Source organism: Gossypium arboreum, chromosome 12, assembly GCF_025698485.1.
Source record: "Gossypium arboreum isolate Shixiya-1 chromosome 12, ASM2569848v2, whole genome shotgun sequence".
In the NCBI taxonomy this organism is placed as follows: Eukaryota; Viridiplantae; Streptophyta; class Magnoliopsida; order Malvales; family Malvaceae; genus Gossypium; species Gossypium arboreum.
Genome location: NC_069081.1, coordinates 20,581,253 through 20,609,234, shown reverse-complemented (window position 1 = coordinate 20,609,234; position 27,982 = coordinate 20,581,253).

The following is a 27,982-nucleotide window of genomic DNA, read 5'->3' as shown; positions in this document are numbered from 1 at the left end:
TAATAGGATTACCAGTCCAGGCTAAAATCTTTATATAGCGTATGCTCACAATAGCTCAATTAGGGTTACCAGTCTAGGCTAAACCCTAATCATAACGTATGCTCGAGAGGTATTATATCTGGAATACCTGTTCGGGCTAAATACTTTTTATAACAAGGTCATTCGGATTACTCATCTGAGCTAAATCCCATCCGCAACAAATGCAGGACCTTATTAGTTTTGAGAAAGCATATACATTCATCGGAATTCAATATTCAATCGGGACTTAACCCTTTTTTCATCATTTTAAGCATATATAAAATTTTCATCATAGCATACAAATAAGCACATCAACATAAATCACATTACATACAAACAAAACATTCAATTAACATAATTACATGCCCGATTAAGTTACACGAACTTAGCTCGACACTTGTTCGCAGAATAATCTACTAATCCGAAATCTTTTTCTTTCCTCGATCTAACCTCGAGTTTGTGTTTTTCGGATCTATATAAATGAATTTAATCATCAATTTCATACATTTTATACTTAAATGGACTCAATTTACGCCCTACGTAAAATTAACATTTTGCCCCTAACTTTTTTAAAAATTCTATTTTCATCCCTAGGCCCGGAAAATGAAACTTGTACAAATTACTTCCTATTCCAAGCCTAACCAAAACCCCATTACACATTTTATGGCACATGTTTACATAAAATTTCATAATTTTTTCTTCAATTTCACAAGTTTACATTTTAGTCCCTAAATCGAATTTTCATCAAAAATCACCTTACAAAAGTTGTTTATCTATCAATAATCTTTCGTCTTCTACCATAAATTTATAATTTCCAGCATACATCCATGACCCATTTCATACCTTGATAACTTTTCAAAACATTCCCTCAAATAAAGAGATTAAGCTATCCCAGTTTCAAAAATACCAAAATTACTAAAAACAGGACAAGGAAACTTACCCAATTGGGCCTTGAAAGCTTATTTTCTCTCTCCTAGGGTTTCCATGTGTTTTTTGGTTGAAGATGATGAAAATAAGATGATATAATTTCTATTCATCTCTTAATTAATTAAGTATTTTGGTATTTCCAATTTAGTCCCTTGTCTTTTTCTATAATTCCATGGATGAGTCACCATAAAAATCTACATACTTTTATTAATGGTCTAATTACCATATAAAGACCTTAACTTTTGAATTCCATAGCTATTTGATCCTCATATCTACTAGAATTCAACTTTCGCATTTTATGCGATTTAGTCCTTCCGTAATTAGGCACTAAATTGATAGAATTTTCATATCAAGATTTTCACACGTCATTTTTGTCATATTACGGGCCATATGGTAAAAATAAAAATAAAATATATTTTGGATCGGATTTGTGGTCCCGAACCACTGTTTTGATTTCACTAAAAAATGGGTTGTTACAACTCTCCCCCCTTTAGAGATTTTCGTCCCCAAAAATCTTACCAGTAAAAAGATTCAGGTATTGCTTTCTCATTGTATCCTACATTTCCCAAGTAGCCTCCTCAATACCATGCCTTTGCCAAAGAACTTTTACCAAAGCTACCATTTTGTTTCTTAACTTTTTTATTTCCCGAGCTAAGATTTTGATTAGTTTCTCACCGTATGTCATATCAGGCTGGATCTCTACCTTTGTCGGAGAGATAACATGTGAAGGATCATATCGGTACCGCCGTAACATAGACACATGAAAAACATTATGAATCCGTTCAAGCTCTAGTGGTAAAGCTAACCGTTATGCAACCGGTCCAATTCTTTCTGTAATCTCATATGGTCCAATGAACCGTGGACTCAATTTTCCTTAACGACCAAACCAGCGTACTTTATTCCAAGGTGACACTTTCAAGAATACCTTGTCACCAACCTGAAATTCTATTTCTTTTCTTTTCAAATCAGCATAAGACTTTTGTCAATTAGAGGCTGCTTTCAAGCTGTCTTGAATTACCTTTACTTTATCTTCGGTCTCTCGGGCAAAGTCAGCTCCGTGTAACGTTTTCTCATTGAGTACTATCCAGCATAATGGAGTTCTACATTTGTGACCGTACAAGGCTTCATACATTTTAATACTAGACTGATAACTATTATTATAAGCAAATTCAACTAGAGGAAAATATCTTTCCCAGTTACCTTCAAACTCAAGTACATAACACCGAAGCATATCTTCCAATATCTGTATTACCCATTCAGATTGACCACCTATTTGGGGATGAAATGCAGTGCTAAAGTGTAGCTGAGTACCCAAAGCTTTTTGAATTTTGTTCCAAAATCGAGAAGTAAACCGAGGATCTCTATCTGAAATAATGGAGACAGGCATTCCATGCAATCTGACTATCTTAGAAACATATAACTCAGCCAATCTATCCAAGGAAAAATCCATACATACTGTAATAAAGTGTGTAGACTTAGTCGACCGATCAACAATTACCCAAATGGCATTTTTCTTCTTTGGAGACAGGGGTAGCCCCGATACAAAGTCCGTACTAATTCTTTCCCATTTCCATTTTGGTATCGTAACTGCCTATAATAGTCTAGAAGACAACTGATGTTTAGCTTTTACTTGTTGATGTATCAAGCATCTAGATACAAACTCAGACACATCTCATTTCCTTCCCGGCCACCAATACATATTTTTTCAGATTATTATACATTTTATTACTACCAGGATGAATAGACATGTTGCCATTATGAGCTTCATTCAAGATCTTCTATACTAGTTCAGAATCTTTTGGTACACATACTCTGCCTCTGAATAAAAAACAACCATCAGTCCCAATATGAAATTTTGAATCAGGAGTCAGATTCACTCTGTACCCATCTTGCTTACAACTTGCTATCACTTTTCTGAGCTTTAGAAATTTGTTGTAAAAAAAATGGTCTAGCTTTTAACTCAGCTATGATTGAACCATCATCAGACAATAACAATCGAGTGTTCATTGCTTGCAGAGCATACAAGGATTTTCTGCTCAAAACATCTGCCACAACATTGGCTTTACCCGGATGGTAGTCAATAACAAGATCATAATCTTTCAGCAATTCAAGTCATCTGTGCTGTCTCAAATTCAAATCTTTCTGCGACATCAAATATTTTAGAATTTTATGATCAGTGTATTTGTGACATTTTTCACCAAGCAAGTAATGCCGCTAGATTTTCAATACAAACACTATGGTTGCCAATTCAAGATCATGTGTCGAGTAATTTTTTTTATGTGGCTTTAGCTGTCGTGAAGCATAGGCTACTACCTTACCATCTTGCATCAAAACACAACCTAAACCATTTAATGACACATCACTGTAAACTGTAAATTCCTTACCCGATTTAGGCTGGGCTAACATAGGTGCTTCTGTTAATAAAGCCTTTAATCTGTCCAAGCTCTGCTGACATTTATCAGTCCACTCAAATTTACATCTTTCCGTAGCTAACGAGCCATCGAAGAAGCTATCATTGAAAAACTTTTTACAAGTCTCCGATAACAACCGGCTAGTCCCAGAAAACTTCAGTCTTTTGAGACATTCTTTGGCGGTTTCCAATTTACAATGGTTGAAATTTTATTCGGGTCAACTTGAACACCTTCAGTAGATACTACATGCCCAAGGAAACTAACTTCCCATAGCCAAAATTCACAATTACTGAATTTGGCATACAATTGCCTCTCGCAGAGTTTGCAACACTATTCTCAAATGTTCAGCATGTTCACTTTCATTTCGAGAGTAAACCAAAATATCATCTATAAATACCACCACAAACTTGTCGAAATATGGGCTGAAAATTCTATTCATCTAATCAATAAACACTGCAGGTGCATTTTTCAAGCCAAATGGCATCACAAGAAACTCATAGGGTTCATATCTGGTTCTAAAAGCTATTTTGGCACATTCAATTCCTTTACCCATAGTTGATAATAACCAGAACGGAGATCAATCTTTGAAAATATAATAGAAAACTTTAACTGGTCAAACAAGTCATCGATCCAAGGAAATGGATACTTGTTCTTTATTGTAACTTTATTAAGCTTTCTATAATCGATACACAGCCTCAACGATCCATCCTTCTTCTTTACAAAAAAATCGGCACATCCCAAAATGAGTAACTAGGTCAAGCAAAACCTTTGTCTATCAATTCTTGCAACTATATATTCAGCTCTTTCAACTTAGTAGGAACCATTCTGTAAGGTGCTATGGATATCGATGTCGTGCTCGAAACAAGGTCTATAGAGAATTCTATTTCTCTATCTGGTGGTAAACCAGGCAATTCTTCTAGGAATACATCAGGGAATTCACATACTACTGGCACTGACTAAATCTTTGGCTCAGATACTTTAGTATCCATCACATATGCAAGTTAAACATCATACCCCTTTCTGACATATTTTTGTGTTGATACTGCTGCAATCACATTAGGTAATTCATCCAATTTATCAAATTCAACATGAAGCAATTTACCATTCTGACTTTTCAATACAATATATTTTTGTTTACAGTTTACCACTATATCATATCAGGTTAACCAATCCATTCCCAAGATCACATCAAATTCATCTAATGGCAATAACATCAAGTCAGCCGAAAAATAATAACCTTTTACCACCAACGGGTAGTTCTTACAATCTTTGCCAGCATAACACACTAGCCCAGGGGGTTTGAAACTTAAACCACAAATTTAGTGAATTCAACAAATAAATTTTTAACAGACACTAGGTTCGTGCATATATATGAATGTGTGGAACCAGAGTCAATAAATGCAGTAATATTAGTATCAAGTAGAGAAAATGTACCCGTAATGATGTCTGGTGCAAAGGAATCTTTTCTAGCACAAATAGCATATGTCCTCGCAGGTGCTCATACGTCAGATCTAACTGTCGTATCCTTGGTAGTACCTCGACTACCACTAGCATTACTGGGAAACGGAATGGTCTGCCTCTCACAATAGGATTGCTCAGCTTTAGAGCTGGTTCTATCTCCTTTTCAACTTTTCAGGACAATCTCTGAGAAAATGGTCAAGTGAACCGCATCTAAAACAAGCTTCACTTCTAGACCGACATTCCCTATGATGAAACTTGTTGCAATTGTACATTTTAGTTTGGGATTACCGATACTACCCACACTGGTCCTAAATGGAGTTGAAGACCTCAGGTTAGATCGTTAAGAGCCCTGCTCTCTTCTAGAGTATCCCGTAGAAGTGGTCACACAATTATAATAATTCTTTAATTTCTTAGAAGCAAATGATTGTGACTTACTCATAGCTCTTTTTCCAGAAATCCAAGCCTCTCTTTCAGCTTGTTTCTTTTCTTTACTCAGTTCCTCAGCTTTGTGTGCTCAGTCAGCTAATGCCACAAATTTCCTTATCTTGAGAATCCCAATCAACAACTTGATATCTTCATTCAGGCCTTCTTCAAAACGTTTACACATCTCAACCTAGGTTAAAGCCCATTCCCTAGCATAATTACTTAGTCGAAAAAATTCCCGTTCATATTCAAATGCAGTCATGCTGCCCTGCTTGAGTTCCAAAAATTCTTTCTTTTTCTGATCTATAGACCTTTGACTATTGAGTTCCAAAAATTCTTTCTTTTTCTGATCTATAGACCTTTGACTAACATATTTCTTTTTAAATTCAGTCTTCAGGAATTCCCATGTAAAATTCTCTCGGTACAACTGAATTTATGGTAATCCACCAATGGTAAGCCGTATCTTTCAGTAAGGACAATGCATATTTTAGGCACTTGGCAGGTGTGCAAGATAGTTCATCAAAAACCCAGATAGTGTTTTCAAGCCAGAACTCAGCCCTTTTTGGATCATCATCTGCAGTAACCCTAAATTCTTTCGCCCCATGTTTGTGAATTTTATCTATCAGAGGCTTACCAATTCTAATAGGTTCAACATCCTGTGCTACCTCAGGAACCGGTTCAGGAGCAAGTGAGGGAGGTCGTTGTACAGTGCGGTTTGCTCTCAAGTATTGTATAAACCATTCATTCATCATTTGATAGAAGGCTTGTTTTTCCTCCTCACTTCGGCCTAAAGACACGGGCCTTTCACTACCAGACGCAGAGGTGACTTTTTGAACTGAAGCTAAAGCATTGCTCTCAGCTTCCTCAGATTCAGTTCTAGCTCATTTGGATGACATTACTATATGAAAAAACACATCTAACATGATCAGGAGTCATCACACTATCACAATTTATATAATGGCATGTATAGCTAAACTCATGCCTGCTACGTCAAATCCAAGAATTGGCTAAATTGTAGCTTTGATACCACTAAATGTAACACCCCTTACCCTTACTCGTCACCAGAATAAGGTTTCAGAACATTACCAGAACATTCAGAACATTTTAAATTAATTCATACAAGACACTATTTATTAACCGATATGATTCATAACATCCCTTAATTGGACCCTCGAGGTCCAATACGAGCATTACAATGAAATCGGGACATAATCGAGATCTCTAAAAATTTTTCGTCAAATTACAAAAGTTTTCTAAGCCGTGTGGTCTAAAGGACACGCCCGTGTTCGACCCTGTGTAAATCTCTGACTTGCACACACGGCCATACCACACGCCCGTGTGCTAGGCCGAGTGGTTAATTAATTTAATTTAAATTAGGTACAACTTTCACACGGCCAGGACACACGCCGTGTTTTAGGTCGTGTGGCACACATGACTAAGACACACGCCCTTGTGTCCGCCCTTGTGCCCAATTCTGAGCATTCTGTTTCTCGATATTTAGGTGCAGGAGACACATGCCTGTGTTACCAAGCCGTGTGTCATACACGGTCTAGTCATATGCCCGTGTGCCTGTCTGTGTGCACAAAATGAAATCATTTCCTAACTTCATTTCTTATCCAAAATCACCCAAAAACCTACACATAAAACACTCAACCAATTCCAACCAATTCAAGTATTTAAAGTAGGCCAATTCATCATTTAACACGGCATACCACTACATGCATAAATGATTATAAATTTACCTTGGATTAACTTAGGCAATAGCAACCTTTGGTAACATATTCATAACATATCATATGTAAACATAACATCATAATTAATCATACCAAAATAAGCCATTACTAGCCATCCCAATGGCTTGGTTGCAAGATAACATTTTCAAGCCACTATGGGCCAAGTTCCCTATACATGCCATTATACCAAAATGATTTCCCTAAATATATCCAAAATCCTAGACGATAGTTTGCGATGCTTCAACGATCTTCCAACCTTCATGAACTTCCGAGCACTATAAAATAGGAAAAAATAAAAGGAGTAAGCATTACATGCTTAGTAAGTTTGTATAACAGAAACTAAACTTACCAATCTTATTTATTAAAATATAGGCATACAATTTTGGCTAAATGGTCTAATCACATACATTTCATCAAAAATGTTAGTCACCAGCTATTCATATAAATCAAGTAACATAGATGAGCTCTTCAAGCAGTGATCTTTCAAGTCATTATCATTTTATCTCAAGATTTTCAAGCCAAGTCAAGAGTTATATGTCCATTGAATTATTGGAATTCTGATGAAGGCTCAAGTAGTACACTCGAGGTGTACGATTCATTAATTTGTCAATTCTTATCAATATTACCCCTTAGAGTACATAACTAAGGAACACACTCACAAGCCACATGTCGTATAATAGGATTACCAGTCCAGGCTAAATCCTTTATATAGCGTACGCTCACAAGAGCTCAGTTAGGGTTACCATCTAGGCTTAACCCTAATCATAGCGTATGCTCGAGAGGTATTTTGTCGGGATTACCCATCTAGGCCAAATCATTTTTATAACAAGGTCATTGGGATTAATCGTGTGAGCTAAATCTCGTCTGCAACAAATGCAGGACCTTATTAGTTTTGGGAAAGCATATACATTCATCGGAATTCAATATTCAATCGGGACTTAACCCATTTTTCATTATTTCAAGCATGTATAAATTTTTTATCATAGCATACAAATAAGCACATCAACATAAATCACATTACATACAAACACAACATTCAATTAACATAATTACATGCCCGATTAAGTTACACGAACTTGCCTCGACACTTATTCGCGTAATAATCTACTGATCCGAAATCTTTTCCTTTTCTCGATCTAACTTCATGTTTGTGTTTTCCAGATCTATATAAATGAATTTAATCATCAATTTCATACATTTCATACTTAAACGAACTCAATTTATGCCCTAGGTAAAATTGTGATTTTGCCTCTAACTTTTCCAAAAATTCTATTTTCATCCCTAGGCCCAGAAAGTGAAACTTGTACAAATTACTCCCTATTCCAAGCCTAACCAAAACCCCACTACAAATTTTCCAGCACATGTTTACATAAAATTTTAGAATTTTTCGTTCAAGTTCACAAGTTTACATTTTAGTCCCTAAATTGAGTTTGCATAAAAAATCACCTTGCAAAAGTTGTTTATCTATTAACAATCTTTCATTTTCTATCATAAATGTAACGCCCCATACCCGAGACCGTTGCCGGAGTCGAACACGAGGTGTTAACAGACTTAATTCATTACTTAAACAGCTCATACAACTCATTTTAAAATTTCCAGACAAGCTGGCTAACTACATCACAGTTGATTTAATAATCATATCTCGAGTTCCAAAACTCGAAATCCAATTCCGTAAATTTTTCCTGAAATTAGACTAATATATCTATCTACTAATTTTTTTCTAGAATTTTTGGCCTGGCCAATTAGTACAGTTTATTAGTTAAAGTCTCCCCTGTTTCAGGGTTTGACTACTCTGACCTCTCTGTATTACGAATCAGATATGTCCCTGTACAGAGCTTCAATGACTATGCCGTTTGTCTCTAATAAAACTAGACTCAATATTGAATCTGTACATATAAATCATGACTTATAGTTATATTTGTAAAATTTATGGTGAATTTCCAAAGTCATAACAGGGGATCCAGAAATCGCTCTGGCCCTGTTTCACAAAAATTTAAACATCTCATAAAATATAGCTCATATACCTGTTTTGCTTCTTCCATATGAAAATAGACTCATCAAGCTTCGATTTCATAATTTATTCATTATTTAATTCTATTTCTACTATTTTCAGTGATTTTTCAAATTCGCGTCACTACTGTTGTCTGAATCTATTTTGTGGTAAATTTTACCTATTTCATGGTTCCATGGATTAGCTAGCAATTTGACATACATAGCACCAAATATGATCATGATTAGCCATTCCAATGGCTAATCATTACCAAGCATTTCCATACCACTCAATAACCATATCGTAAGACCATATATACAAAATGATTATAATGCTATACTCAAAATATACAAGCCATTTTCGCATGGCTATACGAATATACATTACCAAAAGATACTTAATTAACAACAAAGGTCAGTCCTATACATGCCATTATCAAAGTTCAACTAAAACAGTACCAAAAGGGCTTAGATAGTGTGGATGACTTGACTTTGACACTTTTGAGTCGATGGTGACGAACAAAATCTATAATCTGAGAGAATTTAAGCAACAGAGTAAGTGTTTGATGCTTAGTAAGCTTATAAGTAAGGAAATCATTTGAAACAAAAACACAAAAGAAATAGCATTCAGAAGGATAAATAAATGTCTATGCACAAGATCACATATTCATTTTAATTTACACTTCTATCAATATGTTTACACATTCGAAGTCAAACTTAACTAAATTTCATTTGAATCAATTTCATGTAACTCGAGTGAGCTATAGACTTCATATAACCCTAAGGAATGGCCGGGAGAGCATTATTTGATTACATAATCACAACTTATACTGTACCAAATTTTTCTAATGTATATACGATCCATACCTGGTCATATTAGGGATTATGAGCACATTAATCGGAATTATTACGACAGAATCGCACCTTTCCAAACTTAAATACTTTGAATTTGGCTCGGATGTAACAACCAGACGAATGCCTTGGGACTTAACCGGTTATAATAACCCATTTAATGCCTTCGGGACTTAACCGGTTATAATAACCCGCATTTAATGCTATGCACATATATATATCATAACCCATTAGCATTTCCATTACATTACTAGAAAACAAGTTCAACATGCTTATCAACCCTTACTCTTACGGCTCAATAGCTACATACACGTAATACGATTTCATTTCGCTATTGCACATGAATTCTTTAACCATTCGGCTCCAAGTCATATAAAATAAAAATCATTTGTTTCACTATGTAATTTATATAGAACCATAAGATCACAATTTATCTACTATGCTTTTATATAATACCTATAAAATCAAAAGCTAAGTTTCGTTACTCAAAGACTTACCTCGGATATTTTGAATAGTTGCGGATAGACTACTCGATTGCTTTTTCTTTTCCTTTATCTGATTTTGACCCTCTTAGCTCTTGAGCTTGATTCAAAAAAATAGATCTTATTTAATAACTTATCAAATTAGCTATTCGATTAAATACATGTATATTATACAATTAAGTGCGAATGATTTTATTAACTAGTTATTCAAGCATTATACATATGCTCTACTCATGCCCCATCGAACATAATACTAGCTTAATACCTTGCATATTAGAATTTCATAGACATCATTTAGTTTCACATAATACACATATTGTCCCAAATCGACACAAGAGTCAAACGCATCACTCAAAATGCCGAAATCCAATTAAGTCTACCATTATAGCATTATCATATTTATGTACTTGGTAAGTTGCGTTTGAACACATTCGGCACTAGGTGTCCAACCAAATATTCCTTGAACACTAAACTCAATTTATAATATTTCCTAATTAAAACATTTAACACCGACTAGACATGTTTACAAGCCTAAGCTGAATATTATTTTAGACATTCGAGAAATCATTTCTCAACTCAACTAAATTTTGTATATCACACTCAAATATTCACACTAGTTTATTTTAACATTATAGCTGAAACCCTCAATTGGCTAACACAACCTCTTAATTCAATATAAACACGCATACATATATATATACAACCTAAATCCCTTTCTTAACTCGTAATTCACTAACTTGGGAGTTATTTTCTAACAAATTTTAACTTACTCTAATACCGAATGCTACTCAAGCTTTAAGCTCATGTCCTTTCATTATTAAGCAAATGTTATAACATAACTAACATCCCTTTTTTCAATTTGAACATCAACATATAAAGAAATTAAACACAAAGATTCATAGCCGAAACCTATACATAACATCATTCAAGGTTTAATCCCCTAAATTCATTCACAAAGCCGAACCTATTGAGAGATGTATATAAAAAAATATCTAGTTAGTACATTCAAGCACCTACGGCATTCCCTTCAATTTAATACTAAGACAAACCAAAAGATTTATTCATGTAAATTCAAAAATTTCAAGTTCATCTCTTTCACATATAAATACTAAAAATTAAGTATTTACTAGCTTAAACTCTATTAAACCTTAAAACATCAATCTATCCCCTACCATTTTACCCTATGGCCGAATGCTCAAGACACCATAAAACTAAAAATTTTGTCATAGGCTATGTAATGAACTTAATATCTAACTCAAAATATGCTAAAAAATCCATACGCTAACATGAATTTCTCACCTTATTTATGGCTGAGAATCACCGAATGGTTGCTCCCTTTTTCCCTCTTAGAATCGGCCAAGAAGAAACAAGAATAAAGACTTGTTTCTTTCACCCATTTCCTTACTTTAACTATTATTATTCTATATTTTAAAGCCATTTATTAATGGAAAATACTAAAATAAAATTCATATATTTTATATTAACTTACAACATGGCCGGCCACTAACAACAAAATGGTTAATTTGACATGCAAAACCCTTCCTTTTAGTACCTTCATTATATACCATCTTAAAAATTTGCCTATCACTTTTCATTTTTTTCTCACATAAGTCCTATTTAATAATTTCATATACAATTGAAAAAATTAAAGTATGAAATTTTCACATATTTATGTTCATGCACAATAAACATAGAAAATAACAGTTAATTATTTTTATGACTCGGTTTTGTGGTCCCGAAACCGCTTTCCGACTAGGGTCACATTAGGGCTGTCACAATAAATTTCTAATTTTCAGCATAATACATCCATGACCCATTTTCATGCCTTGATAACTTTTCAAATTAATCCCTCAGATAGAGAGATTAAGGCTATCCCGGTTTTAAAAATACCAAAATTACTAAAAACGAGACAAGGAAACTTACCCAACTAGGCCTTAAAAGCTTCTTTTCTCTCTCCTAGTGTTTCCATGTGTTTCTAGGTTGAATATGATGAAAATAAGATGATATAATTTCTTTTCATCTTTTAATTAATTAAGTATTTTGGTATTTCCAATTTAGTCCCTGTCCTTTTCTATAATTCCATGGATGAGTCACCATAAGAATCTACATAATTTTATTAATGGTCTAATTACCATAGAAGGACCTTAAGTTTTGAATTCCATAGCTATTTCATCCTCACAGCTACTAGAATTCAAATTTCACATTTTATGCGATTTAGTCCTTCTCGTAATTAGGCATTAAACCAATAAAATTTTCATATCAAGATTTTCACAAGTTATTTCTATCATATTACGAGCCATATGGTAAAATAAAAATAAAATATATTTTGGATCAGATTTGTGGTCCTAAAACCATTGTTCCGATTTCGTTGAAAAATGGGTTGTTACACTCATAACGACAATTGTGAGGTTAGGTCGTATGATATCCGTTGGCCAATTGGGAATTTGTTTCCCAAATATTTGAGCCTGTAATCGTTTCACTTTCCCTCCAAAATTCCATCACACCAAATTTTGGTCATAATTATTGACCTCCATCACTCACGTCAAACCCTATTTACCCCTTACTTTGCAATCGTTTTATTTTACCCTAACCTCTTTAATTCTTCTATAGTTGCCCTAAATTTTCCTTCTCTCCACCCTTATTTGTGCTTTCTTCAAACACTATAAATTTTCTTCTTCCTTTTCTACACAAACTTTTACCTTAACTTTCCACAATGGCTAGATGATCTACCCCTCAATCATCTGCTATGCCACCTTGCACTTTCTTTAACGCTACAACAAAAAGGTGGTACCAGAACAACTTTTCCAAGCAACCCTTTTGCTTGGAAAAAGGTTTTCTTTTTAAAGGCGAGCCTTTCATGGGATACGATGCTTTTGTTTCTTCTATCATCGAGCAACATGGATGGCAATTTTTTTGTTTGCATCCGGAGGATGTTCTGACCAAGATTGTTCGTGAGTTATATCTCACCTAACTTCCGCAAATGTTGTTTTTATGTATGTGTGAGGAGTCTAGGTTTTATTTGATAAGGAAACTATTAATGATCAATATGGTCTTTATGATATCCAAGAAGAGCATACACAGTTTGTTGTAGCTATCACTGTTGATGGGTTAAACCAGGTTCTTTAAGACTTTTGTGTGGTGAGAACGAAATGGACGGTGTCAAGGAAAGATTGTTACATGGTGGAAATTGCATCTTTGAAGCCCAAGCATAGGGTTTGGTATCACTTCCTTATGCACCTACTCCCCTTCCTTAATACTAGTGCTATTTGTCTCATTAAAAATCTCATCCAACATTCTAGAACTAAGCATATTGAGATTAGATATCATTTCATTAGAGATCATGTCCAAAAAGGAGAAATTGTTCTAGAATATGTAGTTACCTTAAATCAATTAGAAGATGTTTTTACAAAACCTTTAGACAAAGAAAGATTTTGGACACTTAGAGGAGAATTAGATATTACTACCTACCTTAAATTATTGCTCAAATGAATTTTAGCATTTTGTTGTTTTAAAATTGTTTTATGACTTAAAATTGATTGCAAAAGTATATATGCATGAATATGGCCTTTGTATGCAAAAAGTTAGGGGGAGTTTTCACATGGACAATTGTTATATTTTGACCTTATTAGTTGAGTTTGACATATTCTTTTGATGCTCTTAAACTTGTTAAAATGAAATTAATTTTATTAACTTAGTCATTTTTTATGATTATTTTTTTTTCATGAATCATATGCATCATGATTACATTATGTATTTTCATGCATCAGAAACCATTAGGAATGATATTAGAGTCATTTTAAGACCCTTAGAACTCCTTAGGACCTACAAATTTTGTTTTTACAATTTTATTGCACTTGGAAAATAGAACTACAATTTGGTATCGATACCAATTAAAAATATTAATAGTCGAGAGAAAATATCGATACCTCTGGATGTTTGAGGACACTTGCACCATGATTTCAAAATTAGTTTTGCCAAAACCCTATTTTTCTCTTCACTTATCCGAAAACTACAAATTTCTTCCACAAAATTTCTTCAAATTTACTGACTTTTTTATTAAATCTTGACTTTGAAACACTCTCAAACACTATTTCTTCAAGATTTGTTCAACATTTCTTGGAGATTTTTCCTATTTCAACACTTTTAAGGTAGACCTAAAATTTTTTAACTTTTGATTCTATGCAATGTACGTTGAAATTTTGATTTGTACTATAAACTTTGTATTTTGATGCAGGGGTTTTCCTTTTCCTAGCCATTTTCTTAAATTTTTTAATTAAATCCTTTGCACACCAAGTGTTTGAAAAAAATTCTCAAACGTATTTTTTTAGTGTTTTAGTCAAATTTTAGTGTTCACTTCACTAGTTATGGCTCCTAAGGAAAGACCTAGAACCAGTGCATCTTCCTCGTACCAACCTAGTGGCCCTAGATTATCATTTAACTAATGTTTTTGTAACGATCCCTAACGTAACCATTTTGATAGCAACTTTGCATCTAAAAGAGTTTAAGAGTCTTGGAAAGTTGATATAGCCATGTTAGAGGTTATTAATTTTATCTATCTTTCTATTTTGCAAAATTGGGGTTCGATGGATTTCCTTAATATTTCCTTATCGACTTACTATATTCTTGTTAGAACATTCTTCTCTAATGCCAAACTCGACCACGATGAGTCCGTGGACATCGTAGTAGCCGTCATTTCTTTTTTAATGAAAACCCCTATACATCTTACCTTAGAGAAGTTTGGTGATTATCTACATCTACCTTCTAGATGTAACTCTGATGAAAAAGGTCCTTTTGATCATAATTTGGAACCTTCGCTCTATTAAAAAATATGTTAAGCTTTGCAACATTGATTATTGGTGGCTCGATTCCTTTAAATTTGATAGGCGTCTCGACCTAGCCCTCGTCATGTTTAATAACATTACTAAGGCTATCAGAATTAGGATGAATACAAATATCACCTTTCCCCATGGCACTTATTTGTCATATCGCTTTAGGAGGTTAGGCATTAGCACTCATAGAGACACCCCCTATTACTTCTAACCAACCTATTAGTTATGGGGCGCTTCATCATGTGAGATATCATTATGATGCCATCATCGACATGTGGATTAAGAGTGACTAACTGGTGAAAAATGAAGATGATGACATTGACTGTGCTTTTAAAGACATTCCGACACATGAGCATATTCATTCACCCAAATATGTTCCTCCTTTGGCTTCAGTCTCTCACGCAACTCAACCTTCATTCAAGATAAATGGTGACATCCTTGATGCTATCCATTCTTTGAGCAATGATGTTCAAGAACTTGTAGAAGAAGTTAGATCTCATAAAGATGAGGTTAATTCTAGGTTATCAACATTGGAGACACAAATTTCATCTCTCCTGATCACTTTCTTTCGACACCTCCCTTCTTACCTCACGATTATGACCAGAGTAGATTTCTAGGCTTGCATTTTCCATATCATTTTTCATAAAATTTACATCATTACTTTTGTTTATTTCCTATGTCATGAGCCTTCATGTTTTTTATTTTGTATTCTAAGATACTTTATTTGTTACTTCTCTATTTCTTAATTTTCCTATCTTTTTGAATTAACCATTTTTTCCTTTAAGCTTAATTTTTTATATAACAAAAAAGAGAGAATAAAAGGTAAATTAAGGTAAATTGATTGATTATTTTTATGCTAACCATATGCAAATTATGTGACCATTTTCCTTAGGGTAAAAATGAATATCAAATTGTATGTCAATTTTTATTTTGGCCTTAAATTCAAAATGACTTTTATTAAGGGGGAACAATTATTCAAAAACAAATTTACCAAAAGTTTTGTTATATCAAAAGGGGGGAGATTGTTAAACTAAGCTTTATTTGATAAAATGCTTTGATATAACAAATTGAAGTGTTTTTGAATAAAAGTTAAAATTGAACAAAATTGATAAAATGATTCTTCAAATTGAATTTTAAGAGATAAAATTTTGAATATCTACTTTGAACTTTTAGGAAATTTTAGAAACAACTTTAAAATCAAGTTAAAATGATTTTAACCAAGTTAAAAGTCTTTTATCAAATCAAACTATTTTTCCAACAAGTCATAATTGCCCCAAGCCAAAAGGTACCTTTTTGGCCAAGTATCGATATTTTTGAAGTATCAATACTCTTCAAATAAAAGATACCAAATTGGCATTCTGTTTTTCACAAAATGAACCAAGTATTGATCCGATATCGATACCTTTTTACAAGGTACAGGTAAAATTTTTATGGTATTAATATTTAGACTTTAAAGCCACTAAATTTAGCATTTATTACAAAAAATATCAAAACCTTTTTATCTGATGTCGATACTCACTATTGTAGGTGTATTAAATGCTTAGGTTTTCACATCCCCAACGGCTCTATTAACTACCACAACAATCTCAACTGTTGGAAATCAATTAGGGGGTATAAATACCAATTTCTAAAGATGCTACAACAAGAAGAAAGTATATTCAAGCAAAAATTAGCAATCAAACAACCTTTGTGCTCAATACTTCCATAATTCTCTTGGACACACTTGTGAGCTCTTATTTTCTTTATTTTGCTCAAGTATATTGTTGTCTATTTATGCTTAATTGGTAAAGATTCTGATATTGTTAGGATTATTTCTTAGTTTGCTTCTTTTTAATTCTTTGAGAGGGTTTATCTTAAGATTTGGGTAGAAAGCTTAAGAGAGTTGTAAGATTAAACATTGTCCTCAAAGATTGAACAAATTAGTGAATTTGGGAAAATCCTTAGTTAGGGAAAACTAAGGTAGTAGAGTAGGCAATTAGGGTCGAACCACTCTAAATCTTTGTGTTTATTGTTTCATATTCTTTCTTTACTTCTAAAAATTTTTTTAAAGGCCAATTCACCCCCTCTTGGAAATTTTGGTGTGATTAATCGAGCTAAAACCCTTACACTAAACTGGACTTGCCTACCATCTCAGATCTGCTATCATTTTGGAACTTCTGTAGGCTTCTAACATATTGCTCCGTACTAAACTCAAGCTTAGACGGGCAGTCTTTAACTAGGTGGTGTCTAGATCCACAACCAAAGTAAAGCCACCAACTTCTTTCTACATTCACCACCATGACTCTTTCCATAGTAGTTACATTCAACTTTTTCCATTCTGGGACCTCCAAAACTTGCCATAGACACTACTGGCTTGTTGAATCCTTCACATTTGTAGCCATTGAATTGTGAGTCTTTCATTGAAGCTGAAACATTTTGATCCTTTAGTTTCTTGAAACTCGATGGAGGTGGAGTACTTGATCTACCTCTTTTCATTCTTTTTTTTTTCGAAGTTCTTACTCCTTTCCTTAATGATGGATTCCATCTCGTGAGCTTTGGTCATTATCTTCGCCAAGGTCTTGTATTTGAAGGCTGCCACAAGAGCATGAATTTCATCTCTGAGCCCCGATTTGAACTTGTCACACATCTCCTTCTTTGTTGGAAACATGTTCTTGGCATATTTACTAAGTTGGAGGAATTCATGCTCATACTCCAAAATGGACATCATACCTTGTTTCAAATACAAAATGTCTTTCTTCATTTGTTCGACAAACATCTGCTCGATATACCTCTCTCTAAAGTTTCCCAGCTCCCCTATCACCAAGGAATTCCTTAGCGCCCATTTTCCTAATCTCCTGAATAGGATCAAATTTAGGAAGAGTCACCATAGGTGAAAGTAGCTGATCGGCTATTTAACGTCACAGCAATAATGTCCAAGTGTACACTTTAACTGCCCCATTTTTTTTGAAATCAGAACAATGGTTTCGGGACCAAAAATTCGAGCTTGAAAGAAAATTTATTTTAATATTGTTGCATGGTCTGCATTATGATAGGAATGTTATATAAAAATCTTGATAAGAAAATTTTATTGATTATGTGTTTAATTATAGAAAATACCAAATTGCATAAAATGCAAAAGTTGAGTTCTAGTAGCTATAAGTACCAAATAGCTATGGAATTCAAAACTTGAGGTCCTTATATGGTAATTAGACCATTAAAGAAAAGTTAGTATATATTTTTGATGAATCATTCATGAAAAATTAGAAAAAGGTAAGGACTAAATTGGAAAGTGGAAAAAATAAAAGATAATTAAATCAAATAGAAAATATCATCTTATTTTCATCATCTTCCTCAAAATTTCTATGGAAACCTTAGGAAAGAGAAAACAAGCTTTCTTGGCTTAATTGGGTAAGTATTTTTGTCTCATTTTTAGTAATTTTTAGATTTTTGAGATCGAAATAGCTTAATCTATCTATTTTTGGGATTAATTTGAAAAGTTATCAAAGTATAAAAGTTTTGTCATGAATGAATATGCTGAAATTTTCAAATTTATGGTAGAAAATCAAAGGTTGTTGATAGACAAACAACTTTTTCAAAGTGAGCATTGATAAAATTATGATTTAGGGACTAAATTGTGAATATGTAAAAGTTATGGAAAAATTTTAAATTTTGTGAAATACATTTGTTGTACAAGTTATATCAAAATTTCGATTAGCCTTAGAAAAGGATTAAATAGCATGAATTTCATTTTTTGAGCCTAAGGATGAAATCATCATTTATGAAAAGTATAGGGGTAAAATAGTAATTTTGCCTAGGATGTGAATTGAATTACATTGAGTATAAAATGGATTAAATTGATGTTAAATGCATTTATATAGATTCTGAAAGACCTCATACTGAATTGGATCGAGGAAAACAAAAATTTTTGGATTAATAGATTTCATATACGAACAAGTATCGAGGTAAGTTCGTGTAACTAAATTGTGTACATTTATATGTTTGATTTAAATGTCATATATGTGAATTGTATAATTGTCATGTATGTTAAATTGATTGAATATCCGATAATGCCAGATAAATGACAAATCCCATTTGAATAAATGATAGTCAATAAATACAGGATTTCCCGCATAGGTTGTTGTAACACCCCGAACCCGAGACCGTTGCCGGTGTCGGACACGAGGGGTTAACAAGCCAAAACCACTTATGGCACCGACCAATTTGACATTCCCAGGCAAGCTGGAAAACTGCGTCGCTGTCGCCTTAAAAAGCATATCTCGAGTTTCACAACTCGGAAACTGATTCCGTAAATTTTTCCTGAATTTAGACTCATATATCCATCCATGGATTTATTTCTAGAATTTTTGGTCAGGCCAATTGGTACAGTTTATTAGTTAAAGTCACCCATGTTACAGGGGTCGACTACACTGACCTTCGCGAGTTACAACTTGAATATCTCTCTGTACAGGGTTTCAATACTGATGCCGTTTATTTCTAATGAAACTAGACTCAAAAAGGAATCTGTACATATAAGGCATTACTTCTAATTCATTCTGGATAATTTATGGTAAATTTTCAAACTCGCGACAAGGGACCCAGAAACCGTTCTGGTCCAGTCTCACGATAACTTTAATATCTCTCGGTATACTGTTCATATGATCGTTTCGTTACTTTCATATGAAAATAGACTCGTCAAGGTTCGATCGCATGATTTATTCACTATTTAAAACCATTCCTAAAAATTTTGGTGATTTTTCACATCCACGTCACTGCAGCTGGCAGCATCTGTTTTTAAGGTAGGCTTTACCTATATTGTAGTTCCCATGGACCAACTATAGTCTAGTCATACTTAGGTCCACATATGATCATATTTAGCCATTCCAATGGCTGATCATGTGACCAACTCTCTCATTCCAAACCATAATCACATCATGAAACCAAATATAATTACAAACCACATATGGTCAAATTCCATACTCCACTTTTACGAACCATTTTCGCATGGCCGCACACATATACATCACAAAGTACTTAAAACAACCGAGGGTAGTCCTATACATGCCATATCCAAAACTCAACTAAAGGAGTACCAAAAGGGCTTTGATAGTGTGGTTGACTTCAACTTCTATGATCCCGAATCCGATCGCTAACGAGCAAAATCTATAAGCAGAGAAACAAAGAAACGGAGTAAGCAATTTATGCTTAGTAAGTTTGAGCCATAATATACACACAACCAAAGCATAGCATTCAAGTAGCTAAACAATAATTCATATGCACAATTTCTCAAAGACATGCTTACTTCACAATCCCAACTCTCATGTTCATACACAAATAACGGCTTAGTTAATGCCGATAGCTCATCTATCATTGAGCGAATATTCATACGCACTTACTCATAGTGTGCAAAGCACACACAAAACATACCTTGTTGTTGGGAACTTCACAAGTGCATTACCGAAAATTTTACAGCAAGCTTATAATTTTCAAATCACATACCTTCGGAGTTTAACCGGATATAGCTACTCGTTCAAACGCCTTGGGACATAGCCCGGTTATGGTAACCCGCACAAATGCCTTGGGACTTAACCGGATATCACAACTCGCACAATTGCCTTGGGCTTAGCCCGATATCATAGCTCACACCATTGCCTTGGGCTTAGCCCGATATCACAACTCACACAATTGCCTTGGGCTTAGCCCGATATCACAATCGCACATTCATACACATCTTTGTTTCAATTTCATAACAAACTTTTATGCACAATTTACTTAATCAAGAATATCATTTCGGCTCAATGGCCACATACAAGGGCACAATTTCGATTGCTTATTACTTCGTTCAATCGAATCAAAATCTAAGTTTCGATACTCAAAACTTACCTCGGATGTTGTCGAGCGATTCCGATGGCTATTCGACTACTTTTTCCTTCCCTTTATCGGATTTGGTCCCCTTTGCTCTTGAGCTTAATTTAACAAATAATTTGATTCAATCATTTGAGTATCGAAAAGAGGAACTCAAGGCACTTAGCCCACATATATTCACTAGACATTAAAGTCACATAAGTACGAATTCATGAATCGACTCAACACACAAAGCCTTCAACATGCTTACTCATGGCGAACAACACAACCTCTTAGGCACTCATTCATGGCCGACTATGCATGTTGATGTTGAGGCCAATTACATGTTTAACACCACACATGAATGGCACACATTTTACTAGCTAATGCTTTACATATTGTAGCTCAATACTTATAATATAGCATTAAGCACTCATATGGCCGATTATACTTAGTCATACTTACACCAAATCAACAATAAATTCCAAGATTTTCACATCATATGTGTACTAGGCCGAATGTACTTGCAATTTCACAAACATTCTTCAACATTTTCTTCTTTAAACAAACATATTTATCACTTACTTCATAACCAAAACATCATGTGCAAACATATATACACATATAGGTGCAAGGCCGAATTCTCAAGGTGTTCACAACCATCCAAAACACAATTTTTAACTATCATGCAAGAAGCATAAACCATGCTCATGAGCATACCATGGCCGAATACCTCACACACCATGCTCCTTTTAAATTTTTTTTTTTTTGGTCATGGTTAAACAAAGGACTCAATGTCCTACTCAAGAATACTAAAAAGAAATTTCAAGAGTAGTCAATCCATCATTACATGCATCATTAGCAAGCTTCACATTTAACATGCAATGGCTTCAACACAATACCAACCTTGGCCAAATACCATTTCCATGGCATAACAAGGATTTGAACCATGGCTAACATGAACATCAAGTTAGCAACTAAAGCATGCATGAATCTCATGACACAACCTCAAACATACCTTAATCTTGATGCAAGTATAGCCAAATCTCCTTCTAGTTCTCTTCTAAACCAAGTATGAAGCAAAACTCCTTCCTTTTTTTCTTAGTATTTTCGGCCAAAAGGGATGAACAAGGATGAACACAACAATTTTTTCTTCTTTCTTTCTCAACTCACGGCACAAGGGGGAAAGGATGAGCAAATTTTTGATTTTTTTGTGTCTTCTCCAACATCATTAATTTTTTTATCATTTATTACATCATGCATTAACAAAACATGTCATAACATGTCTTCCTTGCCCATAATCCTTGTCATGGCCGGCCACTAAGCTTCTTTTGGGGAAATTTGACATGCAAATCCCTTATTTTTGCATGCATGATCAACTAGTCATCACACATTTCCCCATCATACTTTCAAAGTTTACTACTAGGTCCTTTCTAGTGAAATTCACATTTATAACTCTAAATCGAAACATCAAAAATGTCACACACAAATTAACACATATCATAGGCATCAAAATAAATTTTGAAAATTATTTTTATGCCTCGGTTTTGTGGTCCCGAAACCACATCCCGACTAGGGTCAATTTTGGGTTGTCACAACTCTCCCCCACTTAAGAAATTTTCGTCCCCGAAAATCTTACCGGTAAATAGGGTTGGGTATCGCTCTTTCATAGAGTTCTCGGTTTCCCAAGTAGCTTCTTCTATCCCGTGTTTGAGCCATAACACTTTCACTAGCGGAACCCACTTGTTTTGCAACTCTTTCACTTCACGTGATAGGATACGAATCGGTTCTTCCTCATAACTCATATTGGCTTGAATTTCAACCTCTGATGGACTAATCACGTACGATGGATCAGATCTATAGTGTCGAAGCATCGAAACATGAAAGACATCGTGAATCTTTTCGAGTTCGGGGCAAAATCAAACGATATGCAATCGACCGACTTCGCTCGGATATCTCATATGGCCCAATGAACCTCGGGCTCAACTTGCCCTTACGGCCGAATCTAAGTATCTTTTTCCAAGGCGAAACCTTGAGAAACACTTTATCCCCCACCTGATGCTCGATGTCTTTACGCTTCAGATCCGCGTACGACTTCTGACGATCGGAGGCTATCTTCAGACTTTCACGGATTACTTTCACTTTCTGTTCAGCATCTCTAATCAAATCCACCCCGAAAATTTTGCTTTCACCGAGCTCAGTCCAAAACAATGGTGTACGGCATTTACGACCGTACAAAGCCTCGTAGGGTGCCATCTTAATACTTGATTGAAAGTTTTGTTGTAGCGAATTCAATCAAAGGCAAATACCGTTCCCATGAACCACTGAACTCGAGGATGCAACATCTCAACATATCCTCAAGTATTTGAATTATCCGCTCGGATTGACCATCGGTTTGGGGGTGAAAGGCGGTGCTGAAATGCAACTTGGTACCCAAAGCTTCTTGCAACTTCTTCTAAAATCGCGAGGTAAATCTCGGATCTCTATCCGACACGATGGAAATAGGCACCCCGTGTAATCTCACAACGAGAAGCGTACAATTCGGCTAGTTTGTCCATTGAAAAATCCGTACGTACGGGGACAAAGTGAGCCGACTTAGTCAATCTATCTACCACGACCCAAACCGCATCCTTCTTACTCGCTGACAATGGCAGTCCGGATACAAAGTCTATTGTGACTCGATCCCATATCCACTCGGGTATCGTGATCGGCTGAAGTAATCCTGAAGGCACTTGATGTTCCGCTTTCACTTGTTGACATATTAAACATCTCAAAACAAAGTCGGAGATGTCTCGTTTCATACCATGTCACCAAAGCCGACGTTTCAAATCGTTGTACATCTTCGTACTCCCCGGGTGGATTGCCATTCGGCTACAATGGGCTTCGTTCAGAATTATCGAAATAAGTTCCGAATTCTTTGGAACACACAGACGACTTAAGGCATCCGCAACCACATTCGCCTTTCCCGGGTGATAGTCAATGGCCAGCTCATAATCCTTTAACAGCTCGAGCCAACGTCTTTGCCGCAGATTTAAGTCTCTTTGAGTCATCAAATATTTGAGACTTTTATGATCCGAATACACATGGCACTTCTCACCAAATAAGTAATGTCGCCATATCTTTAAAGGCGAATACGATGGCACCAATTCGAGACCATGGGTGGGATAATTTTTCTCATGTGGCTTTAATTGCCTCGACGCGCAGGCCACAACTCGACCTTCTTGCATCAATACGCAACCTAACCCAAGTAGGGAGGCGTCACTATAGATGACAAACTCTTTGCGATTCGGGTTGCACTAGAATTGGGGCTTCATCAAATAAGTTTTCATTGATCGAAACTTTTCGACATTTCTCTGTCCATTCGAACTTAACATCCTTTTGGAGTAGCCGTCATTGGCGTGGCTATCGTTGAGAAACCTTTACAAATCGTCGGTAATAACCTAAAAGCCCCAAAAAGTCGAACCTCGAATATTTCTGGAGGCTTCCAATTAAGTATGGCTGAAATTTTGTTCGAATTAACTCGAATACCGTCACAGATACCACATGACCCAAGAAGCTAACCTCTCTTAACCCGAACTCACACTTGCTGAACTTAGCATATAACTGCTTATCCCGTAAAATTCGCAACACTATCCTCAGGTGTTCAGCGTGTTCGGTCTCATTTTTCGAATAGACCAAAATGTCATCAATGAAGACAACTACGAACCGATCCAAATATGGTCTGAAGATCCGATTCATCAAATCCATAAATACCGCAGGGGCATTAGTGAGCCCAAACGGCATCACTAGGAACTCGTAGTGACCATATCTCGTTCTGAAGGTAGTCTTGGGTACGTCCGAATCTCGAATTCGCAACTGATAATATCCCGATCTCAAATCTATTTTCGAGAACACTAAGGCTCCCTTCAATTGATCGAACAAATCATCGATACGCGGTAATGGATGTTTGTTCTTTATTGTCACTTTATTAAGCTGACGATAGTCGATGCACAGCCTCATAGTTTCGTCCTTCTTTTTCTCAAACAACACTGGCGCACCCCAAGGTGAAAAACTTGGATGAGCAAAACCTCTATTCACCAATTCTTGCAACTGAGCTTTCAACTCCTTTAATTCCGTTGGTGCCATACGATACGGAGCTATCGAAATTGGAGTGGTACCAGGTACCAATTCGATGCCAAAATCTATTTCCCGAACAGGTGGTAAACCCAGCAATTCTTTAGGGAAAACATCCGGGTATTCGCAAACCACTGGCACAGATTCGGGTTTCTTTTCTAACTCCTTGTCGTCTAGTACATACGCAAGGTATGCTTCGCACCCCTTTCTTACGTATTTCTGGGCCAACATTGCTGATATTACAGCTGGCAACCCTTTTAAGTCCGTAGACTCAACCCGAACTATTTCGTTATTCTTACACCTCAGATCAATAGTCTTGCTTTTGCAATTTACAACTGCATCGTGCATGGTCAACCAATCCAAACCAAGAATAACGTCGAATTCGTCGAACGGCAAAAGCATCAAGTCCGCCGGAAAACAAGAACCTCGAAATACTAGGAGACTTTTCTTATACACTTTGTTGACAAGCACGTAATGACCCAAGGGGTATGACACCCGAATTACAAACTCAATAGACTCAATAGGCAAAGTCTTACTGGATGCTAAGGTTTCGCATATATAAGAATGAGTAGAACCAGGGTCAATCAAAGCAATCACATTAGTATCGAAAAGAGTGAAAGTACCGGTAATAACATCTGGTGAGGCAGCATCCTCACGTGCACGTATGGCATAAGTCCTAGCAGGAGCACGAGCCTCAGATCTGATGGTAGCATCTCTAGATCCTCTCTGACCGCCACTAGCATTGCCCGCATTCCTAGGCGGCCTACCTCGCGTTGTGGTAGCACCCGGGTTCCCACTTTGAGTTACGTTTTGTTCAGTTAAGCTCGGGCAATCTTTAATAAAGTGGTCGGCCGATCCACACTTATAGCAGGAGCGATCACGGAACCTACAGCTCCCCGAATGCCATTTGCCACAATGCTGACACTCCATTCGGTTTCGACGATCATTCCCAACACCGGAGACCGAAGTGCCTCAGATATACCCACGGGTCGATCATGATCTCGTCTAAAAGGCCCGGCGCCTCTAGACCGGCTCACATCTTCTCGAAATCTCTTGATGCTGTTGAAGAGACTTTCCGAGGACCTTTTCAAATTCTCCGGTTCCCACATCAACTTTTGATTCTCCTTTCTAAGCTCTTGACTTTACAAGCTCGCTCAACAAGTACTACGAACTCTCGTATTTCGAGAATGCCAACAAACATCCTTATATCATCATTCAGCCCATCCTCGGCGTTTACACATAATAGCTTGGACGAAACACATTCGAGCATATCTCTGAGTCTAACAAATTTTCGCTCGTAGTCGATGCGGACATAGAGCCTTGGTTAAGATCAAGAAATTCCTTTCGTTTTGGTCGATGAATCTCGATGATATACTTCTTTGAAACTTCGGTTTGGAAAAACTCCCAAGTTACTTGCTCCTAGGCACAACAGTCGAGTACTCCACCAATAGTAGGTGGAATCGCGTAGCAAGGAGATAGTACACTTTAAGCATTCATCGGGTGTGCAAGATAGCTCATCGAGCACCTGGATAGTGTTGTCCATCCAAAATTCAGCTTGCTCGGCATCGTCATCATCCGTAGCTTTAAATTCAGTAGCCCCATGTTTTCGAATTCATCGATTGGGGCTTACTTGACCTTATTTGGTCAGTTACCGGAGGTATTGTAGGTGCGGGGGTTGCGTTAGTCGGGAATGGAGGTTGTGGAACAGTAGTGTTAGTTCGAATGTATTGGTTAAACCAATCATTCATCACACTATAAAAGGCTTGGCTAGCCTCATCATTGGATTGCTGGCCATAGGTTGAGAGTCCGCATTGTTGTCCCTTGCGCGGGGCAGGTGCCACACTCTCCACATCATCAGCTATTGCTCGGTTGGGATCGGGATCCATTGCTATAAACAAACACAAAGTCAAATTGTCAGAAATCACCACACTATCAATTCATCATTTAATGGCATGTATAGCTACACCCCAAACATATCACGGTAGTCCTAGAATCGACTAAACCGTGGCTCTAATACCAATAAAATTGTAACACCCCGAACCCGAGACCGTTGCCGGTGTCGGACACGAGGGGTTAACAAGCCAAAACCACTTATGGCACCGACCAATTTGACATTCCCAGGCAAGCTGGAAAACTGCGTCGCTGTCGCCTTAAAAAGCATATCACGAGTTTCACAACTCGGAAACTGATTCCGTAAATTTTCCATGAATTTAGACTCATATATCCATCCATGGATTTATTTCTAGAATTTTTGGTCAGGCCAATTGGTACAGTTTATTAATTAAAGTCACCCATGTTACAGGGGTCGACTACACTGACCTTCGCGCGTTACAACTTGAATATCTCTCTGTACAGGGTTTCAATACTGATGCCGTTTGTTTCTAATGAAACTAGACTCAAAAAGGAATCTTCACATATAAGGAATTACATACAATTCATTCTGGATAAGTTATGGTAAATTTTCAAAGTCACGACAGGGGACCCAGAAACCGTTCTGGTCCTGTCTCACGAGAACTTTAATATCTCTCGGTATACTATTCATATGATCGTTTCGTTACTTTCATATGAAAATAGACTCGTCAAGGTTCGATCGCATAATTTATTCACTATTTAACACCATTCCTAAAAATTTTGGTGATTTTTCACATCCACGTCACTGCAGCTGGCAGCATCTGTTTTAAGGTAGGCTTTACCTATATTGTAGTTCCCATGGACCAACTATAGTCTAGTCATACTTAGGTCCACATATGATCATATTTAGCCATTCCAATGGCTGATCATGTGACCAACTCTCTCATTCAAACCATAATCACATCATGAAACCAAATATAATTACAAACCACATATGGTCAAATTCCATACTCCACTTTTACGAACCATTTTCGCATGGCCGCACACATATACATCACAAAGTACTTAAAACA